This window comes from Macaca mulatta, chromosome 16 (assembly GCF_049350105.2).
Source record: "Macaca mulatta isolate MMU2019108-1 chromosome 16, T2T-MMU8v2.0, whole genome shotgun sequence".
Lineage (NCBI taxonomy): Eukaryota > Metazoa > Chordata > Mammalia > Primates > Cercopithecidae > Macaca > Macaca mulatta.
This window is the reverse complement of record NC_133421.1, coordinates 33,157,304-33,170,540: the sequence shown is the minus strand read 5'-3', so window position 1 is coordinate 33,170,540 and position 13,237 is coordinate 33,157,304.

The following is a 13,237-nucleotide window of genomic DNA, read 5'->3' as shown; positions in this document are numbered from 1 at the left end:
TCTGAGAAACTTCTTTGTGTTCTGTGAAATCATCTCACAGAGTTACAGCTTTCCCCTCAAGAAGCCTTTCGCTAAGACAGTTCTTGTGGAATTGGCAAAGTGATATTTGGAAACCCATAGAGGGCTATGGTGAAAAAGGAAATATCCTCCGATGAAATCTGGAAAGAAGCTTTCTGAGAAACTGCTTAGTGTTCTGTTAATTCATCTCACAGAGTTACATCTGTATTTCCTGGATCTCTTTGCTAGCCTTATTTCTGTGGAATCTGACAACAGATATTTCCTTTCCCTTTGAAGACTATAGGGCCAAAGGAAATATCCTCCGAGAACAAAGAGAAGGAAGCTTTCTGAGAAACTTCTTTGTGTTCTGTGAAATCAACTCATAGAATTACAGCTTTCCCCTCAAGAAGCCTTTCGCTAAGACAGTTCTTGTGGAATTGGCAAAGTGATCTTTGGAAGGCCATAGAGGGCTATGGTGAAAAAGGAAATATCCTACCATGAAATCTGGAAGGAAGCTTTCTGAGAAACTGCTTAGTGTTCTGTTAATTCATCTCACAGAGTTACATCTGTATTTCGTGGATCTCTTTGCTAGCCTTATTTCTGTGGAATCTGACAACAGATATTTCCCTTCCCTTTGAGGACTATAGGGCCTAAGGAAATATCCTCCGATAACAAAGAGAAAGAAACTTTCTCAGAAACTTCTTTGTGTTCTGTGAAATCATCTCACAGAGTTACAGCTTTCCCCTCAACAAGCCTTTCGCTAGACAGTTCTTGTGGAATTGTCAAAGTGATATTTGGAAGCTCATAGAGGGCTACAGAGAAAAAGGAAATATCCTCCGATGAAATCTGGAAAGAAGCTTTCTGAGAAACTGCTTAGTGATCTGTTAATTCATCTCACAGAGTTACATCTGTATTTCGTGGATCTCTTTGCTAGCCTTATTTCTGTGGAATCTGAGAAGAGATATTTCCGATCCCTTTAAAGACTATAGGGCCAAAGGAAATATCTTCCGATAACAAAGAGAAAGAAGCTTACTGAGAAACTTCTTTGTGTTCTGTGAAATCATCTCACAGAGTTACAGCTTTCCACTCAAGAAGCCTTTCGCTAAGACAGTTCTTGTGGAATTGGCAAAGTGACATTTGGAAGCCCATAGAGGGCTATGGTGAAAAAGGAAATATCCTCCGAAGAAATCTGGAAGGAAGCTTTCGGAGAAACTGCTTAGTGTTCTGTTAATTCATCTCACAGAGTTACATCTGTATTTCGTGGATCTCTTTGCTAGCCTTATTTCTGTGGAATCTGAGAAAAGATATTTCCTTTCCCTTTGAAGACTATAGGGCCAAAGGAAATATCCTCCGATAACAAAGAGAAAGAAGCTTTCTGAGAAACTTCTTTGTGTTCTGTGAAATCATCTCACAGAGTTACAGCTTTCCCCTCAAGTAGCCTTACGCTAAGACAGTTCTTGTGGAATTGGCAAAGTGATATTTGGAAGCCCGTAGAGGGCTATGGTGAAAAAGGAAATATCCTCCGATGAAATCTGGAAAGAAGCTTTCTGAGAAACTGCTTAGTGTTCTGTTAATTCATCTCACAGAGTTACATCTGTATTTCGTGGATCTCTTTGCTAGCCTTATTTCTGTGGAATCTGACAACAGATATTTCCTTTCCCTTTGAAGACTATAGGGCCAAAGGAAATATCCTCCGATAACAAAGAGAAAGAAGGTTTCTGAGAAACTTCTTTGTGTTCTTTGAAATCCTCGCACAGAGTTACAGCTTTCCCCTCAAGAAGCCTTTCGCTAAGACAGTTCTTGTGGAATTGGCAAAGTGATATTTGGAAGCTCATAGAGGGCTAAGGAGAAAAAGGACATATCCTCCGATGAAACCTGGAAAGAAGCTTTCTGAGAAACTGCTTAGTGTTCTGTTAATTCATCTCACAGAGTTACATCTGTATTTCGTGGATCTCTTTGCTAGCCTTATTTCTGTGGAATCTGAGAACAGATATTTCGGATCCCTTTGAAGACTATAGGGCCAAAGGAAGTATCCTCCGATAACAAAGAGAAAGAAGCTTTCTGAGAAACTTCTTTGTGTTCTGTGAAATCATCTCACAGAGTTACAGGTTTCCTCTCAAGAAGCCTTTCGCTAAGACAGTTCTTGTGGAATTGGCAAAGTGATATTTGGAAGCCCATAGAGGGCTATGGTGAAAAAGGGAATATCCTCCGATGAAATCTGGAAAGAAGCTTTCTGAGAAACTGCTTAGTGTTCTGTTAATTCATCTCACAGAGTTACATCTGTATTTCGTGGATCTCTTTGCTAGCCTTATTTCTGTGGAATCTGACAACAGATATTTCCTTTCCCTTTGAAGACTATAGGGCCAAAGGAAATATCTTCCAATAACAAAGAGAAAGAAGCTTTCTGAGAAACTTCTTTGTGTTCTGTGAAATCATCTCACAGAGATACAGCTTTCCCCTCAAGAACCCTTTCGCGAAGACAGTTCTTCTGGAATTGGCAAAGTGATATTTGGAAGCCCATAGAGGGCTATGGTGAAAAAGGAAATATCTTCCGATGAAACCTGAAAAAAAGCTTTCTGAGAAACTGATTAGTGATCTGTTAATTCATCTCACAGAGTTACATCTGTATTTCGTGGATCTCTTTGCTAGCCTTATTTCTGTGGAATCTGAGAACAGATATTTCGGATCCCTTTGAAGACTATAGGGCCAAAGGAAATATCCTCCGATAACAAAGAGAAAGAAGCTTTCTGAGAAACTTCTTTGTGTTCTGTGAAATCATCTCACAGAGTTACAGCTTTCCCCTCAAGAAGCCTTTCGCTAAGACAGTTCTGGTGGAATTGGCAAAGTGATATTTGGAAGCTCATAGAGGGCTATGGAGAAAAAGGAAATATCCTCCGTTGAAATCTGGAAATAAGCTTTCTGAGAAACTCCTTAGTGATGTGTTAATTCATCTCACAGAGTTACATCTGTATTTCGTGGATCTCTTTGCTAGCCTTATTTCTGTGGAATCTGAGAACAGATATTTCGGATCCCTTTGAAGACTATAGGGCCAAAGGAAATATCCTCCGATAACAAAGAAAAAGAAGCTTTCTGAGAAACTTCTTTGTGTTCTGTGAAATCATCTCACAGAGTTACAGCTTTCCCCTCAAGAAGCCTTTCGCTAAGACAGTTCTTGTGGAATTGGCAAAGTGATATTTGGAAGCCCATAGAGGGCTATGGTGAAAAAGGAAATATCCTCCCATGAAATCTGGAAAGAAGCTTTCTGAGAAACTGCTTAGTGTTCTGTTAATTCATTTCACAGAGTTACATCTGTATTTCGTGGATCTCTTTGCTAGCCTTATTTCTGTGGAATCTGACAACAGATATTTCGGATCCCTTTGAAGACTATAGGGCCACAGGAAATATCCTCCGATAACAAATAGAAAGAAGCTTTCTGAGAAACTTCTTTGTGTTCTGTGAAATCATCTCACAGAGTTACAGCTTTCCCCTCAAGAAGCCTTTCGCTAAGACAGTTCTTGTGGAATTGGCAAAGTGATATTTGGAAGCCCATAGAGGGCTATAGTGAAAAAGGAAATATCCTCCGATGAAATCTGGAAAGAAGCTTTCTGAGAAACTGCTTAGTGTTCTGTTAATTCATCTCACAGAGTTACCCGTGTACTTCGTGGATCTCTTTGCTAGCCTTATTTCTGTGGAATCTGAGAGCAGATATTTCGGATCCCTTTGAAGACTATACGGCCAAAGGAAATATCCTCCGATAACAAAGAGAAAGAAGCTTTCTGAGAAACTTCTTTGTGTTCTGTGAAATCATCTCACAGAGATACAGCTTTCCCCTCAAGAAGCCTTTCGCTAAGACAGTTCTTGTGGAATTGGCAAAGTGATATTTGGAAGCTCATAGAGGGCTATGGAGAAAAAGGAAATATCCTCCCATGATCTCTGGAAAGAAGCTTTCTGAGAAACTGCTTAGTGATCTGTTAATTCATCTCACAGAGTTACATCTGTATTTCGTGGATCTCTTTGCTAGCCTTATTTCTGTGGAATCTGAGAACAGATATTTCGGATCCCTTTGAAGACTATAGGGCCAAAGGAAATATCCTCCGATAACAAAGAGAAAGAAGCTTTCTGAGAAACTTCTTTGTGTTCTGTGAAATCATCTCACAGAGTTACAGCTTTCCCCTCAAGAAGCCTTTCGCTAAGACAGTTCTTGTGGAATTGGCAAAGTGATATTTGGAAGCCCATAGAGGGCTATGGTGAAAAAGGAAATATCCTCCGATGAAATCTGGAAAGAAGCTTTCTGAGAAACTGCTTAGTGTTCTGTTAATTCATCTCACAGAGTTACATCTGTATTTCGTGGATCTCTTTGCTAGCCTTATTTCTGTGGAATCTGACCACAGATATTTCCTTTCCCTTTGAAGACTATAGGGCCAAAGAAATATCCTCCGATAACAAAGAGAAGGAAGCTTTCTGAGAAACTTCTTTGTGTTCTGTGAAATCATCTCACAGAGTTACAGCTTTCCCCTCAAGAAGCCTTTCGCTAAGACAGTTCTTGTGGAATTGGCAAAGTGATATTTGGAAGCCCATAGAGGGCTATGGTGAAAAAGGAAATATCCTCCGATGAAATCTGGAAAGAAGCTTTCTGAGAAACTGCTTAGTGTTCTGTTAATTCATCTCACAGAGTTACCTCTGTACTTCGTGGCTCTCTTTGCTAGACTTATTTCTGTGGAATCTGAGAACAGATATTTCGGATCCCTTTGAAGACTATACGGCCAAAGGAAATATCCTCCGATAACAAAGAGAAGGAAGCTTTCTGAGAAACTTCTTTGTGTTCTGTGAAATCATCTCACAGAGTTACAGCTTTCCCCTCAAGAAGCCTTTCGCTAAGACAGTTCTTGTGGAATTGGCAAAGTGATATTTGGAAGCCCATAGAGGGCTATGGTGAAAAAGGAAATATCCTCCGATGAAATCTGGAAAGAAGCTTTCTGAGAAACTGCTCAGTGTTCTATTAATTCATCTCAATGAGTTACATCTGTATTTCGTGGATCTCTTTGCTAGCCTTATTTCCGTGGAATCTGTGAACAGATATTTCGGATCCCTTTGAATACTATAGGGCCAAAGGAAATATCCTCCGATAACCAAGAGAAAGAAGCTTTCTGAGAAACTTCTTTGTGTTCTTTGAAATCATCACACAGAGTTACAGCTTTCCCCTCAAGAATCCTTTCGCTAAGACAGTTCTTGTGGAATTGCAAAGTGATATTTGGAAGCCCATAGAGGGCTATGGTGAAAAAGGAAATATCCTCCGATGAAATCTGGAAAGAAGCTTTCTGAGAAACTGCTCAGTTTTCTATTAATTCATCTCACAGAGTTACATCTGTATTTCGTGGATCTCTTTGCTAGCCTTATTTCTGTGGAATCTGTGCACAGATATTTCGGATCCCTTTGAAGACTATAGGGCCAAAGGAAATATCTTCCGATAACAAAGAGAAAGAAGCTCTCTGAGAAACTTCTTTGTGTTCTGTGAAATCATCTCACAGAGATACAGCTTTCCCCTCAAGAAGCCTTTCGCGAAGACAGTTCTTCTGGAATTGGCAAAGTGATATTTGGAAGCCTATAGAGGGCTATGGTGAAAAAGGAAATATCCTCCGATGAAATCTGGAAAGAGGCTTTCTGAGAAACTGATTAGTGATCTGTTAATTCATCTCACAGAGTTACATCTGTATTTCGTGGATCTCTTTGCTAGCCTTATTTCTGTGGAATCTGAGAACAGATATTTCGGATCCCTTTGAAGAATATAGGGCCAAAGGAAATATCCTCCGATAACAAAGAGAAAGAAGGTTTCTGAGAAACTTCTTTGTGTTCTGTGAAATCATCTCACAGAGTTACAGCTTTCCCCTCAAGAAGCCTTTCGCCAAGACAGTTCTTGTGGAATTGCAAAGTGATATTTGGAAGCCCATAGAGGGCTATGGTGAAAAAGGAAATATCCTCCGATGAAATCTGGAAAGAAGGTTTCTGAGAAACTGCTCAGTGTTCTGTTAATTCATCTCACAGAGTTACATCTGTATTTCGTGGATATCTTTGCTAGCCTTATTTCTGTGGAATCTGAGAACAGATATTTCGGATCCCTTTGAAGACTATAGGGCCAAAGGAAATATCCTCCAATAACAAAGAGAAAGAAGCTTTCTGAGAAACTTCTTTGTGTTCTGTGAAATCATCTCACAGAGTTACAGCTTTCCCCTCAAGAAGCCTTTCGCTAAGACAGTTCTTGTGGAATTGGCAAAGTGATATTTGGAAGCCCATAGAGGTCTATGGTGAAAAAGGAAATATCCTCAGATGAAATCTGGAAAGAAGCTTTCTGAGAAACTGCTTAGTGTTCTGTTAATTCATCTCACAGAGTTATATCTGTATTTCGTGGATCTCTTTGCTAGCCTTATTTCTGTGGAATCTGAGAACAGATATTTCCTTTCCCTTTGAAGACTACAGGGCCAAAGGAAATATCCTCCGATAACCAAGAGAAAGAAGCTTTCTGAGAAACTTCTTTGTGTTCTGTGAAATCATCTCACAGAGTTACAGCTTTCCCCTCAAGAAGCCTTTCGCTAAGACAGTTCTTGTGGAATTGGCAAAGTGATATTTGGAAGCCCATAGAGGGCTATGGTGAAAAAGGAAATATCCTCCGTTGAAATCTGGAAAGAAGCTTTCTGAGAAACTGCTTAGTGTTCTGTTAATTCGTCTCACAGAGTTAGATCTGTATTTCGTGGATCTCTTTGCTAGCCTTATTTCTGTGGAATCTGACAACAGATATTTCCTTTCCCTTTGAAGACTATAGGGCCAAAGGAAATATCTTCCGATAACAAAGAGAAAGAAGCTTTCTGAGAAACTTCTTTGTGTTCTGTGAAATCATCTCACAGAGATACAGCTTTCCCCTCAAGAAGCCTTTCGCTAAGACAGTTCTTCTGGAATTGGCAAAGTGATATTTGGAAGCCCATAGAGGGCTATGGTGAAAAAGGAAATATCTTCCGATGAAATCTGAAAAGAAGCTTTCTGAGAAACTGATTAGTGATCTGTTAATTCATCTCACAGAGTTACATCTGTATTTCGTGGATCTCTTTGCTAGCCTTATTTCTGTGGAATCTGAGAACAGATATTTCGGATCCCTTTGAAGACTATAGGGTCAAAGGAAATATCCTCCGATAACAAAGAGAAAGAAGCTTTCTGAGAAACTTCTTTGTGTTCTGTGAAATCATCTCACAGAGTTACAGCTTTCCCCTCAAGAAGCCTTTCGCTAAGACAGTTCTGGTGGAATTGGCAAACTGATATTTGGAAGCTCATAGAGGGCTATGGAGAAAAAGGAAATATCCTCCGTTGAAATCTGGAAAGAAGCTTTCTGAGAAACTCCTTAGTTATGTGTTAATTCATCTCACAGAGTTACATCTGTATTTCGTGGATCTCTTTGCTAGCCTTATTTCTGTGGAATCTGAGAACAGATATTTCGGATCCCTTTGAAGACTATAGGGCCAAAGGAAATATCCTCCGATAACAAAGAAAAAGAAGCTTTCTGAGAAACTTCTTTGTGTTCTGTGAAATCATCTCACAGAGTTACAGCTTTCCCCTCAAGAAGCCTTTCGCTAAGACAGTTCTTGTGGAATTGGCAAAGTGATATTTGGAAGCCCATAGAGGGCTTTGGTGAAAATGGAAATATCCTCCCATGAAATCTGGAAAGAAGCTTTCTGAGAAACTGCTTAGTTTTCTGTTAATTCATCTCACAGAGTTACATCTGTATTTCGTGGATCTCTTTGCTAGCCTTATTTCTGTGGAATCTGACAACAGATATTTCGGATCCCTTTGAAGACTATAGGGAAAAGGAAATATCCTCCGATAACAAAGAGAAAGAAGGTTTCTGAGAAACTTCTTTGTGTTCTGTGAAATCATCTCACAGAGTTACAGCTTTCCCCTCAAGAAGCCTTTCGCTAAGACAGTTCTTGTGGAATTGGCAAAGTGACATTTGGAATCCCATAGAGGGCTATGATGAAAAAGGAAATATCCTCCGATGAAATCTGGAAGGAAGCTTTCTGAGAAACTGCTTAGTGTTCTGTTAATTCATCTCACAGAGTTACATCTGTATTTCGTGGATCTCTTTGCTAGCCTTATTTCTGTGGAATCTGAGAACAGATATTTCCTTTCCCTTTGAAGACTATAGGGCCAAAGGAAATATCCTCCGATAACAAAGAGAAAGAAGCTTTCTGAGAAACTTCTTTGTGTTCTGTGAAATCATCTCACAGAGTTACAGCTTTCCCCTCAAGAAGCCTTTCGCTAAGACACTTCTTGTGGAATTGGCAAAGTGATATTTGGAAGCCCATAGAGGGCTATGGTGAAAAAGGAAATATCCTCCGATGAAATCTGGAAAGAAGCTTTCTGAGAAACTGCTTAGTGTTCTGTTAATTCATCTCACAGAGTTACCTCTGAACTTCGTGTGTCTCTTTGCTAGCCTTATTTCTGTGGAATCTGAGAACAGATATTTCGGATCCCTTTGAAGACTATACGGCCAAAGGAAATATCCTCCGATAACAAAGAGAAAGAAGCTTTCTGAGCAACTTCTTTGTGTTTTGTGAAATCATGTCACAGAGTTACAGCTTTCCCCTCAAGAAGCCTTTCGCTAAGACAGTTCTTGTGGAATTGGCAAAGTGATATTTGGAAGCCCATAGAGGGCTATGGTGAAAAAGGAAATATCCTCCGATGAAATCTGGAAAGAACATTTCTGAGAAACTGCTTAGTGTTCTGTTAATTCATCTCACAGAGTTACATCTGTATTTCGTGGATCTCTTTGCTAGCCTTATTTCTGTGGAATCTGACAACAGATATTTCCTTTCCCTTTGAAGACTATAGGGCCAAAGGAAATATCCTCCGATAACAAAGAGAAAGAAGCTTTCTGAGAAACTTCTTTGTGTTCTGTGAAATCATCTCACAGAGTTACAGCTTTACACTCAAGAAGCCTTTGCTAGACATTTCTTGTGGAATTGGCAAAGTGATATTTGGAAGCTCATAGAGGGCTATGGAGAAAAAGGAAATATCCTCCGATGAAATCTGGAAAGAAGCTTTCTGAGAAACTGCTTAGTGTTCTCTTAATTCATCTCACAGAGTTACATCTGTGTTTCGTGGATTTCTTTGCTAGCCTTATTTCTGTGGAATCTGAGAACAGATATTTCCTTTCCCTTTGAAGACTATAGGGCCAAAGGAAATATCCTCAGATAACAAAGAGAAAGAAGCTTTCTGAGAAACTTCTTTGTGTTTTGTGAAATCATCTCACAGAGTTACAGCTTTCCCCTCAAGAAGCCTTTCGCTAAGACAGTTCTTGTGGAATTGGCAAAGTGATATTTGGAAGCTCATAGAGGGCTATGGAGAAAAAGAAAATATCCTCCAATGATCTCTGGAAAGAAGCTTTCTGAGAAACTGCTTAGTGTTCTGTTAATTCATCTCACAGAGTTACATCTGTATTTCGTGGATCTCTTTGCTAGCCTTATTTCTGTGGAATCTGAGAACAGATATGTCGGATCCCTTGAAGACTATAGGGCCAAAGGAAATATCCTCCGATAACAAAGAGAAAGAAGCTTTCTGAGCAACTTCTTTGTGTTCTGTGAAATCATCTCACAGAGTTACAGCTTTCCCCTCAAGAAGCCTTTCGCTAAGACAGTTCTTGTGGAATTGGCAAAGTGATATTTAGAAGCCCATAGAGGGCTATGGTGAAAAAGGAAATATCCTCCGATGAAATCTAGAAAGAAGCTTTCTGAGAAACTGCTTAGTGTTCTGTTAATTCATCTCACAGAGTTACATCTGTATTTCGTGGATCTCTTTGCTAGCGTTATTTCTCTGGAATCTGACAACAGATAATTCCTTTCCCTTTGAAGACTATAGGGCCAAAGGAAATATCCTCCGATAACAAAGAGAAAGAAGCTTTCTGAGAAACTTCTTTGTGTTCTGTGAAATCATCTCACAGAGTTACAGCTTTCCCCTCAAGAAGCCTTTCGCTAAGACAGTTCTTGTGGAATTGGCAAAGTGATATTTGGAAGCCCATAGAGGGCTATGGTGAAAAAGGAAATATCCTCCGATGAAATCTGGAAAGAAGCTTTCTGAGAAACTGCTTAGTGTTCTGTTAATTCATCTCACAGAGTTACCTCTGAACTTCGTGGGTCTCTTTGCTAGCCTTATTTCTGTGGAATAGGAGAACAGATATTTCGGATCCCTTTGAAGACTATACGGCCAAAGGAAGTATCCTCCGATAACAAAGAGAAAGAAGCTTTCTGAGCAACTTCTTTGTGTTTTGTGAAATCATCTCACAGAGTTACAGCTTTCCCCTCAAGAAGCCTTTCGCTAAGACAGTTCTTGTGGAATTGGCAAAGTGATATTTCGAAGCCCATAGAGGGCTATGGTAAAAAAGTTAATATCCTCCGATGAAATCTGGAAAGAAGCTTTCTGAGAAACTGCTTAGTGTTCTGTTAATTCATCTCACAGAGTTACATCTGTATTTCGTGGATCTCTTTGCTAGCCTTATTTCTGTGGAATCTGACAACAGATATTTCGGATCCCTTTGAAGACTATAGGGCCAAAGGAAATATCCTCCGATAACCAAGAGAAAGAAGCTTTCTGAGCAACTTCTTTGTGTTCTGTGAAATCATCTCACAGAGTTACAGCTTTCCCCTCAAGAAGCCTTTCGCTAAGACAGTTCTTGTGGAATTGGCAAAGTGATATTTGGATGCGCATAGAGGGCTATGGTGAAAAAGGAAATATCCTCCGATGAAATCTGGAAGGAAGCTTTCTGAGAAACTGCTCAGTGTTCTATTAATTCATCTCACAGAGTTACATCTGTATTTGGTGCATCTCTTTGCTAACATTATTTCTGTGGAATCTGTAAACAGATATTTCGGATCCCTTTGAAGACTATAGGGCCAAAGGAAATATCCTCCGATAACAAAGAGAAAGAAGCTTTCTGAGAAACTTCTTTGTGTTCTGTGAAATCATCTCACAGAGTTATAGCTTTCCCCTCAAGAAGCCTTTCGCTAAGACAGTTCTTGTGGAATTGGCAAAGTGATATTTGGAAGCCCATAGAGGGCTATGGTGAAAAAGGAAATATCCTCCCATGAAATCTGGAAAGAAGCTTTCTGAGAAACTGCTTAGTGTTCTGTTAATTCATCTCACAGAGTTACATCTGTATTTCGTGGATCTCTTTGCTAGCCTTATTTCTGTGGAATCTGACAACAGATATTTCGGATCCCTTTGAAGACTATAGGGAAAAGGAAATATCCTCCGATAACAAAGAGAAAGAAGGTTTCTGAGAAACTTCTTTGTGTTCTGTGAAATCATCTCACAGAGTTACAGCTTTCCCCTCAAGAAGCCTTTCGCTAAGACAGTTCTTGTGGAATTGGCAAAGTGACATTTGGAAGCCCATAGAGGGCTATGGTGAAAAAGGAAATATCCTCCGATGAAATCTGGAAGGAAGCTTTCTGAGAAACTGCTTAGTGTTCTGTTAATTCATCTCACAGAGTTACATCTGTATTTCGTGGATCTCTTTGCTAGCCTTATTTCTGTGGAATCTGAGAACAGATATGTCGGATCCCTTTGAAGACTATAGGGCCAAAGGAAATATCCTCCGATAACAAAGAGAAAGAAGCTTTCTGAGCAACTTCTTTGTGTTCTGTGAAATCATCTCACAGAGTTACAGCTTTCCCCTCAAGAAGCCTTTCGCTAAGACAGTTCTTGTGGAGTTGGCAAAGTGATATTTCGAAGCCCATAGAGGGCTATGGTGAAAAACGAAATATCCTCCGATGAAATCTGGAAAGAAGCTTTCTGAGAAACTGCTTAGTGTTCTGTTAATTCATCTCACAGAGTTACATCTGTATTTCGTGGATCTCTTTGCTAGCCTTATTTCTGTGGAATCTGAGAACAGATAATTCCTTTCCCTTTGAAGACTATAGGGCCAAAGGAAATATCCTCCGATAACAAAGAGAAAGAAGCTTTCTGAGAAACTTCTTTGTGTTCTGTGAAATCATCTCACAGAGTTACAGCTTTCCCCTCAAGGAGCCTTTCGCTAAGACAGTTCTTGTGTAATTGGCAAAGTGATATTTGGAAGCCTGTAGAGGGCTATGGTGAAAAAGGAAATATCCTCCGATGTAAATCTGGAAAGAAGCTTTCTGAGAAACTGCTTAGTGTTCTGTTAATTCATCTCACAGAGTTACATCTGTATTTCGTGGATCTCTTTGCTAGCCTTATTTCTGTGGAATCTGAGAACAGATATTTCGGATCCCTTTGAAGACTATACGGCCAAAGGAAATATCCTCCGATAACAAAGAGAAAGAAGCTTTCTGAGCAACTTCTTTGTGTTCTGTGAAATCATCTCACAGAGTTACAGCTTTCCCCTCAAGGAGCCTTTCGCTAAGACAGTTCTTGTGGAATTGGCAAAGCGATATTTGGAAGCCCGTAGAGGGCTATGGTGAAAAAGGAAATATCCTCCGATGAAATCTGGAAAGAAGCTTTCTGAGAAACTGCTTAGTGTTCTGTTAATTCATCTCACAGAGTTACATCTGTATTTCGTGGATCTCTTTGCTAGCCTTATTTCTGTGGAATCTGACAACAGATATTTCCTTTCCCTTTGAAGACTATAGGGCCAAAGGAAATATCCTCCGATAACAAAGAGAAAGAAGGTTTCTGAGAAACTTCTTTGTGTTCTTTGAAATCCTCTCACAGAGTTACAGCTTTCCCCTCAAGAAGCCTTTCGCTAAGACAGTTCTTGTGGAATTGGCAAAGTGATATTTGGAAGCTCATAGAGGGCTAAGGAGAAAAAGGAAATATCCTCCGATGAAATCTGGAAAGAAGCTTTCTGAGAAACTGCTTAGTGTTCTGTTAATTCATCTCACAGAGTTACATCTGTATTTCGTGGATCTCTTTGCTAGCCTTATTAATGTGGAATCTGACAACAGATATTTCAGATCCCTTTGAAGACTATAGGGAAAAGGAAATATCCTCCGATAACAAAGAGAAAGAAGGTTTCTGAGAAACTTCCTTGTGTTCTGTGAAATCATCTCACAGAGTTACAGCTTTCCCCTAATGAAGCCTTTCGCTAAGACAGTTCTTGTGGAATTGGCAAAGTGACATTTGGAAGCCCATAGAGGGCTATGGTGAAAAAGGAAATATCCTCCGAATAAATCTGGAAGGAAGCTTTCTGAGAAACTGCTTAGTGTTCTGTTAATTCATCTCACAG